Genomic DNA, 20,811 nt, shown 5'->3' with positions numbered 1-20,811 from the left:
GCACGGGTTACGGGTGCGGTCAGGACTTGGGAATGCACGATGGTCAGGAAGGGATCCATTCGAGGGTCACCGAACAAAAAGTCTTGCTTCACCCCCGGCCCGGCCCGCCGCCGTCGTCGTATCGGGCGCTCGATCCAGCGCAACCAACACCAGGGGTGCCGCCCGTCGCTGCCGAGGCTTCCTCCGGTCCGCCGATGACCGGGATGCCCAGCGTGCCCGCGACGAGCCGACAACGACGACCGACCTCACCAGACGCCCTGTGCGCCCATGGGCTTCGGGGCCTCGGCATCGGGCGTCCGCATCCACATGCCCGACCTGTCCGCGCGTGATCGGTGCGCGATCAGGGGGCGCACCGCACGTACAGCCGCCTGTGCAGGCTGCGGCCAGACGGCGACGACGACGTCGGTTGCGTTGCGTTCTCCAGACGCCAAGCCGTTTCTTTTCTCTTCTTTTCCTTGTGGGACTTGACAGTTGACGTCTTAATTTCAAGATGCCCGCGGGCATGTGCGTCAGGGGTGTTTGGTTTCTCCTTTAAACTTTAGTCGTTGTTCATCGAATATTTGAACATATATATAGAGTATTAAATATAGACTAATTATAAAATAAATTGCACAGCTTGCGACTAATTTGTGAGACAAATCTTTTAAGCCTAATTAGCCTATGATTTGACAATGCAGCTACGGTAAACATGTACTAATGACGGATTAATTAGACTTAATAAATTCGTCTAATGGAGTACCGACGAATTCTATAATTTGTTTTTTATTAGTATCCGAACATTTCATACGACATTCACAATCAGCCAATCAAACACCCTCTGAGCCTGCGTGACTGTGTCATTTTGCACGTGCGGTTGGCCGCTGACACTCAAGGGACCTCGTGGCAGGCCATGTTCTCTTTTCTCTAGGATGTATTTAGTTCGTGAAATGAAAATTTTTGGATGTTACATCGGATATTTTAAGGGATGTCGAAAGGAGTTTTCGGATACTAATAAAAAAAATTAATTACATAGCTCGCCTGGAAACTGCGAGACGAATTTATTAAGCCTAATTAATCCGGCATTAGCGCATGGTAGTTACTGTAGCACTTATGGTTAATCATAGACTAATTAGTTTTAAAACATTCGTCTCGCGATTTCCAACCAAACTATGCAATTAGTTTTTTTTTTGTCTATATTTAATACTTCATACATATGCCGCAAGATTCGATGTGATAGTTTGGGGTAAAAAATTTTAGGAACTAAACCAGGCCTTACTGCATCTGCTCATCCTACCGTCCTTTTTTACTGTTACTAGTGCGCACAGCACCCTACTCCCTTTTTTCCGGAATGGGTACTAAGCGTTGAATATTACATGGGTGTAGGCCCATATTTTATTTAATAATTAATTAATTTTAGACCCTTATTAAATATTGTGGTACAATATAATTTTAGTCCCGTATAAGATTTTGATTGATTGTTAACTCAACTTAAATAGGATACACACGTGTGTACCTATAGAGAAATTTAAAGAGGCTAAAGACATGCCACACGCGTGCACGCCCCACCGCCGCCGCCGAGCTGAGGCGAGGGTTGCGTGTGAGCGTGGGTGTGGATTGGTTTTGCCACTTAGGCTGGCTAAGGAAGAAGAAGGGATACAGACGCAATATTGTTGCCTCACGAGCCATACCTCACCATCCTCCTGTCGAGTTGTGTCGGGTATCTTAGAACGGGTACCCCAAGCAAACATCAAATGGGTCGCTCAAGTCCCATCTAAAAAATAAAGCTAGAAGGTAAGTCGTGGGCCCCTCACCCACCACGACCGAGCCCACTGGGTCCTCCTCCTCCTCGCCTCGAGCCTCGAGCAGGAGGTCTCGGCATCCTGACGCAAACTCCGCCTCGTGCGAGGCTCTCCAGGGAAGGCCTCGGCAGGGAACGCCGTCTCTGCCTCGCCCGAGGCTCTCCACGGAAGGCCTCGGCAGGGGGTGCATTCTCCGTATCGCGCGAGGCGTCTCGCACAAGGCCTCGGCAAGGAGCCCGATCTCCGTCTCGCACGAGGCCTCATTCTCCGTATCGCTCGAGGCTGGGTCGTTCGCAGCCCGTCACCCCCCGCCTCGACCGACCCTTCAGACAGCGTGTCATGTCTCATTAATGCTTCAACCACTCCCGCAATCTCAGCCGGACGATGGCTCAACGCCATAGAATGGCCGACGGGACCCGAGGTCGCATCAATGCCATACCGACCGGGACAGGGCACGGCAGGGATTACCGGCCACTGTGTCCTAACGCTGTGTTCACGATCAACGCCATACCGGCCGGGACAGGGCACGGCGGGGATTACCGGCCACTGTGTCCTAACGTTGTGTCCACGATCAGCGCCATACCGGCTGGGATAGGGTACGACGGGAATTACTGGCCACTGTGTCCTAACGCTGTATCCACGATCAGCCGCCCACTCGAGGCCTCGGCACTGTACACCAAGGTCTCGGCTATCTTGGGGTTCGTGCCTGCCGAGACCCCTCCACCGTAGTGCGGCCTCGGCACCGACCAAGTCTCGGCCTCGTACATAGTCCGTCCACAGTGGCTTACGCGTTCACCGCCGCACCCACTCCGAGGCAGTCCCAGGGCTCCCACGACACACAGGATCTGATGGGACGACCACGCCGCCCCAGTGCTCCAAAGGAAGGACCACTCCGACGACCACGCCGCCCCAGTGCTCCAAAGGATGGACCACTCCGATGACCACGCCGCCATAGGAACAGGCTACAGGGCTCGGATACGCCGCCTCTGTTCACACGATGCCATATAGTTAGCTCATGTACCGTCCTTGTCCTCCCTTCAGGCTATAAAAGGAGAGGACTTGGGCCGTTTTAGGGGGGAACGAGGGAGGACACCTGGTAACACACACATGCGCACATCCCTACCGCCTAAGAGCAATGCCTCAAGCGGCCCGCACGACACCTTGCCGAGACCTGGGACCAGCTCCCTCTCTCCCTCAGCTTGTAACCCCCTACTACGAGCACTTCGGTGCAAGGAATACAAGATCGACCTCTCAGACTGGACGTAGGGCCTCGATTGCCTGAACCAGTATAAATCTTGTGTCTCTTTGCATCACCATCTGGAATTAGGAGCACGCAGAACAAATTCACTGGTTGGTTGAGGACCCCCTGGTCCGAAACACCGATAGTTGGCGCGCCAGGTAGGGGCCTCTGCGTGTCAGTTTCATCATCCCAGCAGGTTCCGGATGGCAGACCCCGTACGACCATTACATCTCGGCACCGTGGTTTGGTTCGGGAGCCTAGAGTTCATGTCTCTAGGGCATGAGTACGACATGGTACTCCTCACTCCTCGAGCCCCACCGTCCGACGATGAAGTTAAGCCCCGGCAGCCCAGGCGCAGGCGGCGCCCGGGCGGCCGCTCTCGCCGTGCTCGCCTGGCACGACACGAGCAAGGCCACCCCGATGCTACGTGAATCTAGGGCGGCATGTCACCCCCGCCGATATCCTACGACCAGCTATTGGCATAGGGTCCCTGGCTAGGGACCTGTCTATCCTGAGCTTGGACAAAGGAAAATCACCGGTGGCACGCGGCGATGCCCAGTCGTCAAGCTCTGCTCCACCACTCCCTGAAGAACCGACCCCAGCGGGGCAGAATCTGGCGATGGCACCATCCCCATACCCCTTTGGGTTGAGAAATGCCACCGCCTCTTACGCCTATGCTTACACTGCCGCTCACGAGCATCCCTCGGAACGCCGCCAGCGCTTCGCTCTCGACCTGAGCACCCACGCCGACTCCTTGGATGGGGACGAGGCATGGCCCGGAGTGGATTTCTCTGGACTCCATGACCCTGGGGCTTTGCGCGAGTTCTTGGCCACAAGTGACTACTGCTTCGGCTACTCCGACTTCGACGATGAAGGCACCTACGACCCCACTCACGAGTGTTTTCACATCGGGCTCAGGATGCCGAGGGCGGGTGAAGAGGACGAGGGGGCAGGTAGCCGTTCCCCGCTTCGCCTAGGTATGGGCGCCGCCACACCTCCACGCGTCGTCCTGCCGGCCGCACGATATGAGAACGTCGCTCTTGCGTGACCTCAGCGCCCAGACCTAGAACAGCTCCGTGAGCTCCAGGCCAAGGTCGAACAAGACCAACTCCTTCTGCAGCAGCTTCAAGACTCTCTCGAACAGGAACGGCGAGGTCACGGCGAAGGCGGGGGAGCCCGACGGAGGGCCCGCGATGTGCATCACCGCATCCATGACGACGAAGGGAGTGAGCAACCCCCAGTCTTTAATCGTGCTAGCTAGAACGTCGTGGCTGCGGCAATACTGGTCCGCGCAATGCCTGAGCCTTCTACCATGGATGGGCGGCGGGTCCGCGGTGAGCTCCGGGGTCTCCTAGAGATCGCCGCGGTTCAGCAGGCTAAGAGTTCCTCCTTCCGACGACATGGGGGCGCCTCGAACCTGCCCACGGCACCGCCTCAGCAGGACTGGGAAGCCCTAGCTCGTCCTAAGCCCGATCGAGCGCCGATAGCCCACAGGGCCCCTATGCTTCTGGACCGCCTCGGCAATCGACGCGAGGTACAGGGAGACCATGAGGTGGTCAGCAGGCGACGACGCCACAACAACGAGGGGCCCGCTAAGGGCTACCACCCACACCGAGGCGGTCGCTACGACAGCGGGGAGGACCGTAGTCCTTCCCCTGAACCGCCAGGCCCTTGGGTCTTCAGCAGGGCCATCCACGCTGCTCTTTTCCCCGCCCGGTTTCGGCAACCAGCCAATCTCGCGAAGTACAGCGGCGAGACCAACCCTAAACTCTGGCTTGCCGATTATCGCCTAGCCTGCCAGCTAGGTGGCATGGACGATGACCTGCTCATCATTCGTAACCTCCCCTTGCTCTTGTCAGACTCAGTGCGAGCCTCGCTCAAGCACCTTCCTCCCTCGCAAATCCACGACTGGCGCGACTTGGTTAGGGTCTTCGTCGGGAACTTCTAGGGCATATACGTGCGCCCTAGGAACTCCTAGGATCTTAAGAGTTGTCGCCAGAAGCCAGATGAGTCTCTCCGAGACTTCATCTGGTGCTTCTCCAAACAGTGCACCGAGTTGCCCAGCGTCAGCGACTCGGAGATCGTCCAGGCTTTCCTCTCCGGCACCACTTGTCGGGACTTGGTTCGAGAGTTAAGTTGAAACATGCCGCGCTCCTCGACATCACCACCAGCTTTGCCTCAGGTGAAGAGGCTATTGGAGCCATCTTCCCCAACACCGACACCAGGGGTAAGCGGAGGGACGAGGCCCCCGAGGCCTCAGCCTCCCACCTCCCTAAGAGAAAGAAAAAGGGGCGCCTGGGGAAGCAGGAGGTCCTGGAGGCTGATCTGGTCATGGCCGCAGAACGCAAGAACTCCAGAGGCTTCAAAGGCCCTAGGCCCTTCGACGACATGCTCAAGAAACCCTGCCCTTACCATCAGGGCCCGGTCAAGCACGCTCTCGAGGATTGCACCATGCTGCGGCGTTACTATGCTAGGCTCGGGCTCCCCGACGACGACGCCAAGCAAAAGGGCACCGGCGACTGGGACGAGGACAAGGACAATGGGTTCCCCGAGGTACGCAACGCCTTCATGATCCTCGATGGGCCCTCAGCATGCCTTACGGCATGGCAGCGCAAGAGGGAATGCCAAGAAGTCTTCTCGGTCAAGGTGGCCACCCCCCAGTACCTCGACTGGTCTCGAGAGGCGATCACCTTTGATCGAGATGACCACCCTGACCATGTTTCAAATCCCGAGCAGTACCCACTGGTTGTCAACCCGATCATCGGCAACACCCGACTCTCCAAGGTGTTGATGGATGGAGGCAGCGGCCTCAACATCCTCTACGCCAACACCCTGGAGCTCTTAGAGATTGACCGGTCGAGGCTCTGAGGCGACGTCGCACCCTTCCATGGCATCATGCCAGGGAAGCGCACGCAACCCCTCGGGCGCATCGACCTTCCTGTCTGCTTCGGCACCCCCTCCAACTACCGCAAGGAAGTCCTCACCTTCGAGGTAGTCGGGTTCGAGGGAGCCTACCACACCATTCTAGGGCGGCCGTACTACGCCAAGTTCATGGCAGTGCCCAACTATACCTACCTCAAGCTCAAGATGCCAGGCCCTAGCGGTGTCATCACGATTGAGTCCACGTACGAACATGCATACGACTGCGACGTTGAATGCATCGAGTACGCCGAGGCTCTTGCGGAGGCTGAGACCCTCATCGCCCACCTTGACCAACTCAGTGGTGAGGTGCCTGACTCCAAGCGTCGTGCGGGGGCGTTCGAGCCCGTGGAAACCAACAAACTCATCCCGGTCGACCCCACCTACCCCGACGATCGAGCTCTGAGGATCAGCGCCACCCTCAACATCAAATAGGAAGCCGTGCTCATCGACTTTCTCCGTGTGAACGCCGACATATTCGCATGGAGTCCCTCGGACATGCCGAGCCAAGACCTACGCCCTCTACAATGATGAATTGTACAGGCGAAGTCCCTTAGGTATCCTCCAACGGTGTATCAGTGTCGAGGCAGGCCAAGCCCTGCTTTGGGACTTACACACCGAGGCGGGCCAAGCCCTGCTTTGGGACTTACACGCAGGCGCCTGCGGGCACCATGCGGCGCCTCGGATGCTCGTAGGGAATGCTTTCCGCCAAGGGTTCTACTGGCCAACAGCAATCGCAGACGCTTTCAAGCTAGTACGCTCCTGCGAAGGATGCCAGTACTATGCCCGACAGACACATCTCCCAGCCCTGGCCCAGCAAACCATCCCCATCACATGGCCGTTCACTATATGGGGGCTCTACATGGTCGGGCCTCTGCAGAAGGCCCCCGGGGGCTTCACCCATCTATTGGTATCAATCGACAAGTTCTCCAAAGGGATCGAGGCTCATCCGATCAATCGAATCAAATCCGAGCAGGCGATGCTGTTCTTCACTGACATTATCCACAGGTTTGGGGTCTCCAACACCATCATCACCGACAACGGGACGTAGTTCACCGGCAAAAAGTTCCTGACGTTTTGCGATGACCACCACATCCGTGTGCCCTGGTCAGCCATAGGACACCCAAGGACCAACGGCCAAGTAAAGCGTGCCAACGGCATGATCCTACAAGGCCTTAAGCCAAGGATTCATAATCAGTTGAAAAAGTTTGTCAAGAAATGGCTCGCCGAACTCCCATCGGTCATATGGAGCCTGAGGAACACTCCAAGCCGAGCCACGGGATTCACGCCTTTCTTCCTAGTCTATGGGGCCGAGGCCATCCTCCCCACCGACTTGGAATATGGTTCCCCGAGGCTGCAAGCCTATAACGAACAAAGTAACCGCACCACCTGAGAGGACGCCCTTGATCAACTGGAGGAAGCCCGAGACGTCGCGCTACTACACTCGGCCAAATACCAGCAAAGCCTGCGGCGCTATCGGGCCCGACGCGTCCGAGGCCGAGACTTGAAGGTAGGCGACCTGGTGTTGAGGCTAGCACAGAGCAATAGGGGTTGCCACAACCTGACCCCGCCATGGGAAGGACCGTACATCATCACCCAAGTGCTGAAGCCCGGGACCTATAAGCTGGCCAATGAGAAGGGCGAAGTCTTCACCAATGCTTGGAACATAGAACAACTACGTCGCTTTTATCCCTAAATTTCCAAGCATTGTATATGTCGTTTCTCGAAATATAATTAAAAAGTGTTCTTTAGTTGGTCTAACTTTTCGAGAAACCCTCTGAGCCCATCGTAGGACTTGGCAATACAGTAACACGGCAAGGAGACTTGGTTCTGCCTCGGCAGAACCAAGCCTCCCTCGGGGGCTAGATAGGGGACCCCCTAGGTGTCCCCTAGGTCCCACGTACCATTCTTCAGTTGTTTTTCGCAAAAATTCCTACGCCAAGTCCGTAGCAGGCTCTGACGAATTAGTTGTAAAAACTCATCGGACCAAGGTCTGTTTCCTAAGCAAGAGGCCGATAGAGTCGCGAGACAGCCTACGCCTCCGAGCTACGGCACTCCCTCACTACCTCTCGCTCAAGGGACGGCTTAGGCCCCAAGAGGGTGTTTTGCAAACAAAATCCGATCAGGAGCAACAGAGGGCAGAGGCTCGGAAACATAAGAAAAACAACTAAGAAACACAAGTACTTCAAAAATAAAGGCCTCGATGGCCACAAGCGTTACAATACAAAAAATAACCCCTATTCTATTTTTACATAGCCCCCGGGGCCCAGATCAAGGCTCAGGGCCTTCAGCACCGGTAGATGGCAGGGGAGGAACCACCTCCTCTTCGAAGAGCGTCGCCAGCGCCGTGCCAGGGCCTTATGCCGCCTCCATTAGCTTCGCGACCGCCACATCGGCCTCCTCGTCATCATCAAGCAGAACATAACCATCACTGATGGCCGAGAGGTCGACGCTAAGGTCGTGAGAGGAGATGACGGCCAACGCTCGCTTGACACCCGTGTGTAGTGCCCCTCGGAGCCGCTCGCGTATCTGGCTGCTCAGCGCAATCAAGCGGCTCCCAAGGGAGCTGCCTGACTGAACCCCCTCGACCTCCAAGGCCTCACAGGCGGAAAGGGCAGCACATTTCAGTGCCTCGTGCTCCCCGATCTCGGTCTCGAGCACTGTCTGCACCGCGCTGGAAGCCTCGGCGGCCCGAATGATCTCCGCCTCTGACTCTGCACCATGGAAAATGGAATGAGGTCGAGCGAGAGCAAGGACAACCTAAGTTAGGGACGGAAGCCCATGAAACTCACCCTTGGCCTTCTGCTCCCAACGTCGGGTCTCGGCCTGACAGGCCTTGACCTTCTCCTTCAACCACTGGGCCTCGACCCTAAAGGCCTCAGCCGCCCTAGAAGCTTTACTTCCCAGCTCTGCGTCATACAAGGAAGTCAAGGAGCGAACATAAGGAAAAGGAAACAAAACAAGGGGACTGGAACTCACCCTCGACCGCCCCCTTCAAAACCATAGCCTTGATTTGTGAGGCCTCAACTGCAGCAAGGGCCTCATTCAGAGCGCCTTTTGTCAGCCGGTGCGCACTCTCCTCTGCCCCCAGCTACCCAGCGAGGGCCTTGCCCGAGGCCATCGCTTCTTTGGCCCGAGACCTGAAGGCATCCCGATCGCTGACCGCGCGGGTAAGCTCCTCCTCTAGCTCCTTAACCCGTGCCACCAAAGGGGCAAGCTGTGTTTGGGCCGTGGCCACCTCGACCTTCACGTCGGCACAGCGAAGGTGGAGGTCCTCCACCTCCGCGCTTCACGCCGACAGAAGCTCGTTAGCGTCGGCAAGAAGGCCCTTCTGCCGCTGAAGCTGGTCCTAGATGCCCCTCTCCCACCGAAGAAAGACTGACTTCCTGAGGGACTAGGTCTTGAGCTCCTGAGGAAACAGAACAGAGGTCGTCAATTACGACAAAACCGAGAAAAGAACGACATCACGCAAGAAAGGAAAACGCGAACCTAGGCGACTCCAGGTAGTTCATCGGCCACCACGGACAAGGCCGTCCGCAGTGACCGCTCTGCCAGCTGGTGGTATTGCTCGAAGGTGCCCCACTGCCCGCCCTCGGCTGCGTCCTCGAGGGCAAACAGAGGCTCCCCCTCAGGGTTGTCCTGGCTCCGCCATAGTACCTGTGGGTGGTCCTACCCGCAAGGCTCAGGTCGCGCCCGCACGAGGGCTGAACTTCCCTCGTCCAAGATCAGTGCCGGCTATTCCACAGCACCGGCGTCCTCGGCGTCGACCACCTCCCGCGCCCAGGAGGTATCGTCGGAAGAGATCGGATAGACCTCCGCCTCTCGGGCGCTCTCTCGTAACAACGGCGGCCCCTGAGCCAAGGGTGCCACCAAGGCCTCCACCGCCTTCATCTCCGCCTCCTAGACGGATAGCCCCGCTGCCATTACGATGGCCTTGGTGATCTCGGGGGCTCCAGCCTCTGCCATCGTGGCCTCGGAGGACGCAGAAACACCGGCCACGGCCACTGCGGTCTCGGCGGCCTTGGGCGCCCTGTCCTCCGCTGTCTTAGCCTCGGAGACCCCAGGGGCCTCGGCAACCAAGGGCACACCGGCCCCATCCGACTCGTGAGCCTCACCCCCGTGGGATGGGAGCGATCCCTCTCTCGTCGGTGTAGGGGCCGCCTTGGCAGCCCCTCCTTGGGCGGCCGGTTCTTTCAGGTCGACCCTCACCGACACCGCGCCGCGGTGGATGGCGGCTTGTGCCTCCGCCACCCACTGGGCGGAGGAGCCAGGGCTCGCCTTAAGCGCCTTAAGGGGCACCAAGGGAAGGTCATCCGCAGGCCGCTTCCGACTAAGGAAATTTAACCTACAGGGTCAGCGCGAAACCAAAAAAGCGAATGGAAGACACTATGACCCTGCCAAGAATACACTTGCCTCGAACAGGGCGGCAACCGCTTCACCACAGCAAACCTCATCCGCAGCGGTGGAGGCGGCGGTAGAGGCGTCGCCTCCGTATCCATCGGTGTCGGTCGGTCTTCAGCAGACCCCGGCGCCCCTTCGGTCCTCTGTAGGGGTGGTGGCGTCGCCTCCACCGCCACCTGCTCCACCACGGCCGTCGAGCCTACCAAGCTAACGATGTGTTTGCCTAATGCCCATGCCTAGGGCGTGTTGGCCTCAGCCCCGGAGCGAGCAACCGCCGGCCCTGGGTCCGCTTCTCCTCCCCCTCCTGGGGGCACCGGGCTACTTGCCGACACCCTGGGCACCACCTCCACGATGTCAGGAAGATGGTCCAGGGGACCTCGCCCTCCCTCACCCTTGTCGTTCCCGTCCGAGGCCTTCGTCGGCAACGACGTCGACGGGGATTCCTCCAATGGGAGACCATCCTTCCGTTGTTGACAGCGGCGCTTATCCAGCTCCTCGCGCGTGAGGATGTGCTTCATGCGCTTCGCCGCCTTGGCGTTCTTTCGCCTCTTCTATGCATCAGCATGAGCGCGGTTGATCGCCTGCCACCCCACGTCCTCAGGAACGGGCAGCGGAGAGGAGCGCACGTCCCTCATCCCCTGAAGGAACGACAAACGCGCATAAGGGAACAAGGGGTAAGGGGAGACTGAGGAGGCTCAGAGGCTACAGCGGCACATGACTTACCAGCGATAGGAACCCCCACAACGGCTGCATCGTGATAGGGGTCAAGTTGCTGCCCCTCAGCTTTGCCTCTACCGTCTCCCCCACCCGACGAAGAATTTCCTCGTCGGAAAGGGCGGAGGAGGACATCCGGGTGCCCTTAATGGACTCACCCGGCTTCATCTCGAACAGCCGCCACCGCCGAGCCATCAGCGGCAGCACCCTCCGGTGGTGGAAGGCGGCCACGACCACGGCCACGGTGAGGCCATGGCCCCATAGCCTCGCCAGCCCCTCCAGGAGCGGCTCCAGCTTGGGCTGGTCGACCTTCGGGACACCCCACTTCCATCTCTCTGGGCAACTCCCCACAATCCGCCTAGTGTAGGGGGGAAACCCTCTGCCATCGTTGCGGAGGTAAAACCAACTCGTGTACCACCGGCGGTTGGAGGACGCGAGTTGGGTCAGGATATAGAGGTGCAGGCGGTCCTGACGCACTTGGAGAGTGCAGCCTCCGGCCCTCGCCGCCTTCCTCTTACCCGACATGCCCGTCGGCTTGGTAGTATGCCCCGTCCGGAACAGATGGAGCCACAACTCCCAATGGGGAGCGATCCCTAAATACCCCTCACAGACGGCAACAAAGATAGTCGCCTGAGCGATGGAGTTAGGATTAAAATTATGGAGCTCCACGCCGTAGTAGTGTGGGAGCGCCCGCATGAACCGGTCCACCGGGACGCCGAGGCCGCGCTCGTGGAAGGAGACGAAGCTCACGACGTAGCCGTCATGAGACCTCAGCTTCGGCTCGCCGTATGGAGCAATCCACTCCGGCCTAGTGGGGTCTGTCACTGAGCGGAGGAGTCCACCATCGACAAGCGACTAGAGCATGTCCTTGGTGATGTCCGACGGATCCCAGGGGTCTGCCTCGACAACAACGATGTCGCTGGCCATGGGTGCGATGGAGGAATCGAGGGCGACAGTGAGTTTTTTCTCTCTCTCCCACGCTCTCGCTTTTGTCTTGCTTTCTCCCTAGGCTCGCTCCTCTCTCCTCTTCTTCCTGGCACTCACTGCTCTAGCGACGGCTCGACGGAGGTGGTGCTAATGCAGGTAAGGTAAGACGAGGAGGGGCAAGACTCTTTGGGTATTTATGCAGGGAGAAGGCGAAATGAACGGGCGACGAAATCGGGGAGGTTTCCCCCCGTCCGGCGTAGTTAACCACGAGCCGATTTCATCGGCCCACGCGCCCATGTCTCCCACGTTAAATGCGAGGACACTTACGTCCCATCCACCACGTCACGCTCGGCCACTACGGCAGCAGGCGTCATTTCGACTCCCCATGAAACCGCCTCAAAAGGCGCGCCGCCCATGCCGAGCCAATAGGGAAGATATTCCCTGTGGCCTATTCCTTTCGTATGAAGGAACCAGGCTCTAAACCTATTATGATCCAGGGGTTCGAAGGCTAGGCCCCAAAGGGTTTCGACAGCCGTCCTAGGATAACAGAGTCAGGGACGACCGCGGGCGAGCCTATACGGGGCCGAGGCCCAAGCAATCGAAACGCTTAGGACGCCCAAAGTCGTGTCCGAGACCGGCGGAAAGTCTCCGAATGGGATCCCACCGTAGGGAGGCACCGAGCCACTGAGGCCTAGCGAACGGCCTCGGCACCCACTAGAGAAATCCTCTGGTACTCTTGGAGTGTGTCTCTAGACCGCTAGCCATCCCCTAGCGAACGGGGTATGGGCCTCCACTCGGACTACCCGATAACAGCTCACCGGAAGTGCCACCGCTCGTGTCCATCGAGGGTAGCGAGGCACATTCCACCCCTCCTTCTAAGCAAAAAGGAAGCGTGAGGGTCACACAAAAAGTCAGGGGAACCTCCAATGGCCTTCTCATTTTATGCAGAGGCTAGGGGGCTCTTCCTGCAACCTTGCCGAGACCCAGCGACCCCAGCTCGCACTCAAAGGGGCTCGACAAAATAAACCCTCCTTCTAAGCAAAAAGGAAGCGTGAGGGTCATACAAAAAGATAGGGGAGTTCCTGACGGCCCTCTCACCCTGTGCAGAGGCTAGGGGGCTCTTCCTACAAATACGCCGAGACCCCACAACTTAGGCTCGCGCCCAAAAGGGGCCTCGGCAAACAAACCCTCACATGAAAGTGGCGTATAAAAAGTCAGAGGAACTCCCGACGGCCCTCTCGCTCTGCGCAGAGGCTAGGGGCTCTTCCTGCAACCTTGCCGAGACTAGTATGGGCTCGGCAAACAAACCCTCCGTCCAAACAAAAAGGATATGTGAGGGGCGGATGAAAAAGTCAGGGGACCCCCGACCGCCCTCTTGCTCCAGGCGAAGGCTCGGGGGCTCCTCTTGCACCCAAAGACCAAGACAAACGGTCTAAGCCCATGCTAGAGGTTTCACTACAAAACACGATAAAGGGCGCCGAGCCCATTACGGTCTAAGGGTTCGAAGGCTGGGCCTCTAAGAGGTTTCGATAGTCGCCCTAGGGCAACAGAGTCAGGGACGACTTCGGGGCGAGCCTACGAATGGCCCAGGCTCGAGCAAACAGTCGCTCGGGGCATCCTAAGTCGTGTCTGAGACCGGCAGGGAAGTATCCAAATGGGATCCCACCGTAGGGAGGCACCGAGCCACCGAGGCCCAGCGAACGGCCTCAGCACCCACTAGAGAAACCCTCTGGTACTTTTGGAGTGTGTCTCTAGACCGCTAGCCATCCCCTAGCGAACGGGGCTCGGGTCTCCACTCGGACTACCCGATAACAGCTCACCGGAAGTATCCATGCTCGCGCCCATCGAGGGTAGCCTGGCACATTCCACCCCTCCTTCCGAGCGAAAGGAAGCATGAGGGTCATACCCAAAGTTAAGGGGGCCCCTGACGAACCTCTCGCTCCGCGCGGAGGCTAGAGGGCTTTTTTCCTGCAGCCTTGCTGAGACCCCCGCAACCTAAACTTGCGCTTATGGGCTCGGCAAATGCGATAAGAACTACTCGCTCAAACGCGAAAACGGAGAAAGCCCCTGGAGGAGTAACTTCACTCCTCCAGGGGCTCGGGGGCTACACCCGACGGGTGCGCTCACGCGCACCCACCGGAACCTCAAAAAACAAACCCCAATTCCTATAGAGCAGGTATGAACCCAGCCTCGGTAAACCCTCAGGGAGAGTGCACGCACTCCCCCCGAGGCTCGGGGGCTACTGTCGGGTACCTTAGAATGGGGTACCCCAAGCAAATATCAAATGGGTCGCTCAAGTCCCATCTAAAAAATAAAGCTAGAAGGTAAGCCATGGGCCCCTCACCCACCACGACCGAGCCCACTGGGTCCTCTTCCTCCTCGCCTTGAGCCTCGAGCAGGAGGTCTCGGCATCCTAACGCAAACTCCGCCTTGCGCGAGGCTCTCCAGGGAAGGCCTCAGCAGGGAACGCCGTCTCTGCCTCACCCGAGGCTCTCCACGGAAGGCCTCAGCAGGGGGTGCATTCTCTGTATCACGCGAGGCGTCTCGCGCAAGGCCTCGGCAAGGAGCCTGATCTCTGTCTCGCACGAGGCCTTATTCTCCGTATCGCTCGAGGCTGGGTCGTCCGCAGCCCGTCACCCCCCGCCTCGACCGACCCTTCAGACAGCGCGTCATGTCTCATTAATGCTTCAACCACTCCCGCAATCTCAGCCGGACGATGGATCAATGCCATAGAATGGCCGACGGGACCCGAGGTCGCATCAACACCATACCGGCCGGGACAGGGTACAGCGGGGATTACCGGCCACTGTGTCCTAACGCTGTGTCCATGCTCAATGCCATACCGGTCGGGACAGGGCACGGCGGGGATTACCGGCCACTGTGTCCTAACGCCGTGTCCACGATCAGCGCCATACCGACTAGGACAGGGTACGGCGGGGATTACCGGCCACCGTGTCCTAACGCTGTACCCACGATCAGCCGCCCACTCGAGGCCTCGGCACTGTACACCAAGGTCTCGGCTATCTTGGGGTTTGTGCCTGCCGAGACCCCTCCACCGTAGTGCGGCCTTGGCACCGACCAAGTCTTGGCCTCGCACACAGTCCGTCCACAATGGCTTGCGCGTTCACCGCCGCACCCACTCCGAGGCAGTCCTGGGGCCCCCACGACGCATAGAATCTAATGGGATGACCACGCCGCCCTAGTGCTCCAAAGGACGGACCACTCCGACAACCACGCCGCCCTAGTGCTCCAAAGGACGGACCACTCCGATGACCACGCCGCCACAGAAATAGGCTACAGGGCCCGGATACGCCGCCTCTGTTCACACGACGCCGTATAGTTAGCTCATGTACCGTCCTTGTCCTCCCTTTAGGCTATAAAAGGAGAGGACTTGGGCCATTTTAGGGGGGAACGAGGGAGGACACCTGGTAACACACACACGCGCACATCCCTGCCGCCTGAGAGCAACGCCTCAAGCAGCCCGCACGACACCTTGCCGAGACCTGGGACCAGCTCCCTCTCTCTCTCAGCTTGTAACCCCCTACTATGAGCACTTCGGTGCAAGGAATACAAGATCGACCTCTCAGACTGGACGTAGGGCCTCGATTGCCTGAACCAGTATAAACCTTATGTCTCTTTGCATCACCATCCGAAATTAGGAGCATGCAGAACAAATTCACTGGTTGGTTGAGGACCCCTGGTCCGAAACACCGACAAGTTGCATCTGAGCACTCCCCGTCCCATCCTCTACGCGCACGGAGAGTGGGAGAGCACTCCGAAACTGGAGTTCGCATCGGGACACTCCCTGTCCCATCCTCTACGCGCACGGAGAGTGGGAGAGTAGGTCTTCGGAACCGACGTTCACATCGGGACACCTGCTCGGGTGTGCGCGGATGATCAGGTTTTTGGGGAGCGTCTCTGCGACTGTTCGTCGTCTTCTTCTTCATCGGATCGTCTTCATCTCCTTCCTGATGGTGCCCCTTCTTCCTCGGACCGGCTTCGGCACTACATACATCTTCGTACACCGACTGTGGTCCGCGACTTCGAGCAACTCGCCGTGAGTGGGTCTGGAGCCACCGGTGCCTTGAGCATGGATCCCTCCACAGGGTACATCTCTATTTTCAAATTGGTTAAATTCAATATCTTTTTTCTATGATCAGTATATTGTTCATGAGCATATTTGCTGCTAATGTGAGTAGTAGTAAAATCACATATGTGCACGTATTTGTCATCACAAATTTGCTATTACTTTTCTAGATTAATTTTAATATGAAAATACCTAAATTCCTAACACTAAGGCCACCCCAACAATCCATGCTGGATGTTGGCTTTGTCAGGCCATGTAGGATTGGATGAGAAAAAGGAAGAAGATGGTGGCCTCGCAGAGCTTGCTAGCATCCTACAGAGGATATATATGCCTCATCTGACAAAATTCAGAAGCAACAAGCAACAACCAGACAATTGGTCTATTCGCTGGTTGGTTTCTGGGCTGATAAGACCGACTGGTGCTGGTTTGTTGTGAGAGAAAAACACGGTTGGCTGGCTGATAAGCCCTAGCTGGAACTTATTAGCCGGCTTATCAGCTAGAATCTACAGTATTTTCATCTTACAACGAAACAGTTTCAGCCGGTTTATCAACCAGCTTTAATACTAGCCGAACATGCCTAGATTGGAGGAAGGAAGTGCTTCCAACATTTACTTTTCATCTCTGAAAAGGTTCTGAAGAGAGAGGGAGAGTTGTGTCAGACTGGTAGTATAGCCTGCGATAATGGCTCCATTCGCTTGGCTGAAATTTGCTGAAAAACAAATCAAAGCTGAAATATTATGAAAAAAAATTGTTCCTACTGAAAAAAACGAATAATTCGTTTTTTAAGGTAAGTGTGTGTTTAGTTCGCGAAATTTGGAAATTTGGCTACCGTAGCACTTTTGTTTTTATTTGGCAATTAGTGTTCAATCATGGATTAATTAGGCTCAAAACGTTCGTCTCGCGATTTTCAACCAAACTGTACAATTAATTTTTTCGTCTATATTTAATGTTTTATGTACGTATCACAAGATTCGATGTGATGACTACTGTAGTACTTTTTTTTTAAAAAAAATTCAGGAACTAAACGGTGCAAATATGCGATTGGGAGGTGGTGGCTTCAGTCACTTCACTCATACGTGTAGGCTAGCCTTTTACTGAGGCTAACGATGGTAGCTGCCTGCGCTGCGCTTGCTCTAATGTCTGATGATCACCGGATCAGAAGCAAATCCATCCCCGCTCGAGCGATGAAGACATGACGGTGCCTTTTGATGGCAGACAGACAGCGCCCCGCATGACGAGGACATGATGACGAGCTCACTGCCTTTCTGTCCTTACTGCTACTGCCGGCGAGGTGGTAAAAAGAAAGGTAAAAGATGATTCGCATCCGGTGATACGGGTCTACGGGATCCGGCATCTTCTCGTCCTGGCGACACGGGTAGGCGGTAGCGTACGAGTAAAAATGCCATGCCACGGGTAGGCGGTAGCGTACGAGTAGGACCACCGTGACGACGTGGCCCCCGGCAGCCCGGAGGTGGCAGGCAGACCGAGGCCCACGTGGACCTGGCGACACATGCAGGCAAGTCGTCAAGTCGGTGTCAGACCGGGAGTAAAATAAACTGACCAATCCATTCCCATGCGTGCCCAACGTGTGTCCAGCGCAAAGGACCAAAGCAAACTAGTAAGGTCCAGTTTACTTTGCAAAAAATTTTGCAAAATTTTTCACATTCTCCATCACATCGAATCTTTGGACGCATGCATGAAGCATTAAATATAAATAAAAAATAAAACTAATTACACAGTTTAGACGAAATCCACGAGACGAATCTTTTAAGCCTAATTAGACTATAATTGGACACTATTTATCAAATAACAACGAAAATGCTACAGTATCCATTTTGCAAAAATTTTTGCATCTAAACAAGCCCTAAAACATACTCACTCAAACTAAACATACTCACTCCGGCGTTAAATAACTATCGCTGTTTGGTGCACGTGTTGGAAGTTGAACTCGATTTATAAAAAATAAGTATAACATTTGTATCTCTAAATAAATTTATTAAAAAACTAGATTTAAAAATCTTTCTAATGATATTAATTATGTACTATAAATATTAATATTTTTTAATATATATTTAGTCAAAATTGTTTTTCGAAAAGTGAAAACGACAGATATTTAGGGACAGATAGTAGATACAAACAACTACTGCATCCGTCTCTTTGAAAAAAACATTTTAAGATCCTCTCTAAAACACATTAATGCAAAAACACAGAAATAGGAATTTCACAGAAATGCAACAACAAAATTGTACAATGTGCGGTTTTCAGATGGACATAGGAAATTAACGGAAACCCGGCTGTCCTTTTGTTGTTTTGCGTCGTCGTAACGGAAGAGAGAGGTTCAAGTAGATTATTTTTCTTTCTAAAATTCCTATGAAATCGTAGGATGTCAACAATATTCCCTTGGTTTTCTATGAAAATCCCCCACTTCAGTCTCTAGAGGAGGCCTAGATTTTGAAAAGAAAAACTAGGTTGATATATTCTTTTCTTTTTAAGACGGAGAGGATATGCTTCTCCTTATTTAATTTTCGTGGGAACCGTCGATGCAAATCAAACGGTTACCAAATCAGGTTGTGAGGAGTAAAAACACTCGGTTTTAGGCAAGACCTCTCCAATGCAAATCCAAGACTCCAAGCTCTAATGCAAGAAAGCAAAATTTTTATGTAAGGCCATGTTTAGATCCTCCGTCAAAACTTTATAGTATGTCCCATCAAATATTTGGACATATGTCACCCTGGGCATTCGGTCAGACCGAACCGATCGGTTCGGTTCCTCGGTCATTCGGTCAGTTCGGTCATCAGAAACCTGGGACCGATCGGTCTTTGCAAAAAACGAAGACCGAGGAAGTTCGGTCTCGGTTAGTTCGGTTCGGTCTCAGTCACGACCGAACTAACCGGACCTGAGTAGCAGCCACAAACAGTAGCAGAATCTATAGCAATTTTCAACAGCATGCTTGCTATTTGAAGGCAAAAAAATAACAACACAATATATAAAACAAACCACACATTATTATAACAAGTTCTAGCACTCAGCTTTCTCAGTTCTCATAAATCACAATCACACATAATGACATAACAGAAGTACAGAACAAGAACTACGGTCAGTTCGGTCACTTCGGTTAACCGACACATATGACCGAACTTCTATCGGTTACTTCGGTTAGTTGGGAGCCAGGACCGAACTCATGACCGAACTTTTCGGTCTCGGTCTTTTCGGTCTCGGTCTCGGTCTCGGTCTTTTCGGTTCGGTCTTCGGTTAATTATGCCCAGAGTGAGACATATGTATGAAGTATTAAATATAGATTAAAAAATAACTAATTGCATAGACTATGACTACTTTGCGAGATGAATCTTTTAAGCCTAATTAGTCTATGTTTTGACAATAATTGCTACAGTATATATATATATGTGATAATGACGGATTAATTAGGCTTAATAAATTCATTTCGCGGTTTACTGACGAATTCTATAATTTATTTTTTATTAGTATCCGAATACCCTATGCGATACCCTATATAACATCTGATGTGATACCCCAAGACTATATATTCGAGTCTAAACAAGGACTGAATGAATGACAGCTTGTTGTACTGTATAGCACACGCCGCCCCCAGCCGCTCTCCCAAGCTGACGAGGAGTGACGAGTGATGATGAGAGAAAAAAGTTTTAAAAAGGGCCAAAAACTAAAAAGGGTTATACTGATCGGACATGTCCGGTCGTCCTGACCGTTAGAGCCACGATCAACTGATTGGACGCTGCCAGCGTCCGGTCACCTACCATCGAACGCGTCCGGTCGCTGCTGTTGTCGAGCCTCTTGATCGAGGCGTCTAGTCATTGTGCTACCAGCGTTCAGTCCGGCGCCCGGTCTGTTCTGTGAGCTCGTTTCTTTATGATCTTGCGTCCGTCTTGGTTTCTATCTTCGTGCTTGGACTTTGCTTGATATCTTGGGTCTTCCCTTGTGTTTCTAAGGTCTTGCTTATGGTGTTGATCATCAGATTATCATGTCGCCTTGTCCAAGCCACGTCTTGCACCCTATTGAGCTACAAAACAAATACTTGCAAATTTATTAGTTCAATTTGGTTATGTTGGTCATCAAACACCAAAATCCAAAGTAAATAAGCTTAAGGTCTATTTTCCTTATAGATAGTACCTAACAAGTACTTTCTAACTATAAACTAAGTAAATAAGATAATAACTACATACATAGATACAGTGTACTCACTAAATAGCTAGATTCTATTTAGTTAACTAAATATTTAACTACCTGTCTAAATAGCTATCTAACTATATCTATGTTTCTATCTATCTACATATCTATCTCACTAGATCACTAACTAAATCAACTATCTGAGTCATCATATTAACTAGTAAATAACAAATGTCAAAACTGCTACACTACAATCAAAACTAACTAAGTATGCACATTGTAAATTCATAATTTTTACCTATCCGACGACGGAGTTGCGGACGTCGACGGAGTCGCAGCGAACGCCGGGCGTGGGTCAGGCTGACGAACGGGGCCGACGAGGGCGCGACCGACACGGCGGGCGTGGCCGAGGCTGGCGGTGGCGGGCGGCACGACGGACGAGGCCAAGTGCAGGCACGGTGCGGCCACGGCACGGTCACGACACGGCGGGCACGGCACCGGCGCGGCGGGGCGCGACCAAGGCGGTCGCGTGCGTGGGCGACACATCGGGTGAGGCGAGGGCGCGGCGCGGGTGTGGGGACCGGCGTGGCCGTGGGGTTCGG

This window comes from Miscanthus floridulus, chromosome 3 (genome assembly GCF_019320115.1).
Source record: "Miscanthus floridulus cultivar M001 chromosome 3, ASM1932011v1, whole genome shotgun sequence".
Classification (NCBI taxonomy): domain Eukaryota; kingdom Viridiplantae; phylum Streptophyta; class Magnoliopsida; order Poales; family Poaceae; genus Miscanthus; species Miscanthus floridulus.
Note: the sequence above shows the minus strand (reverse complement) of the source record.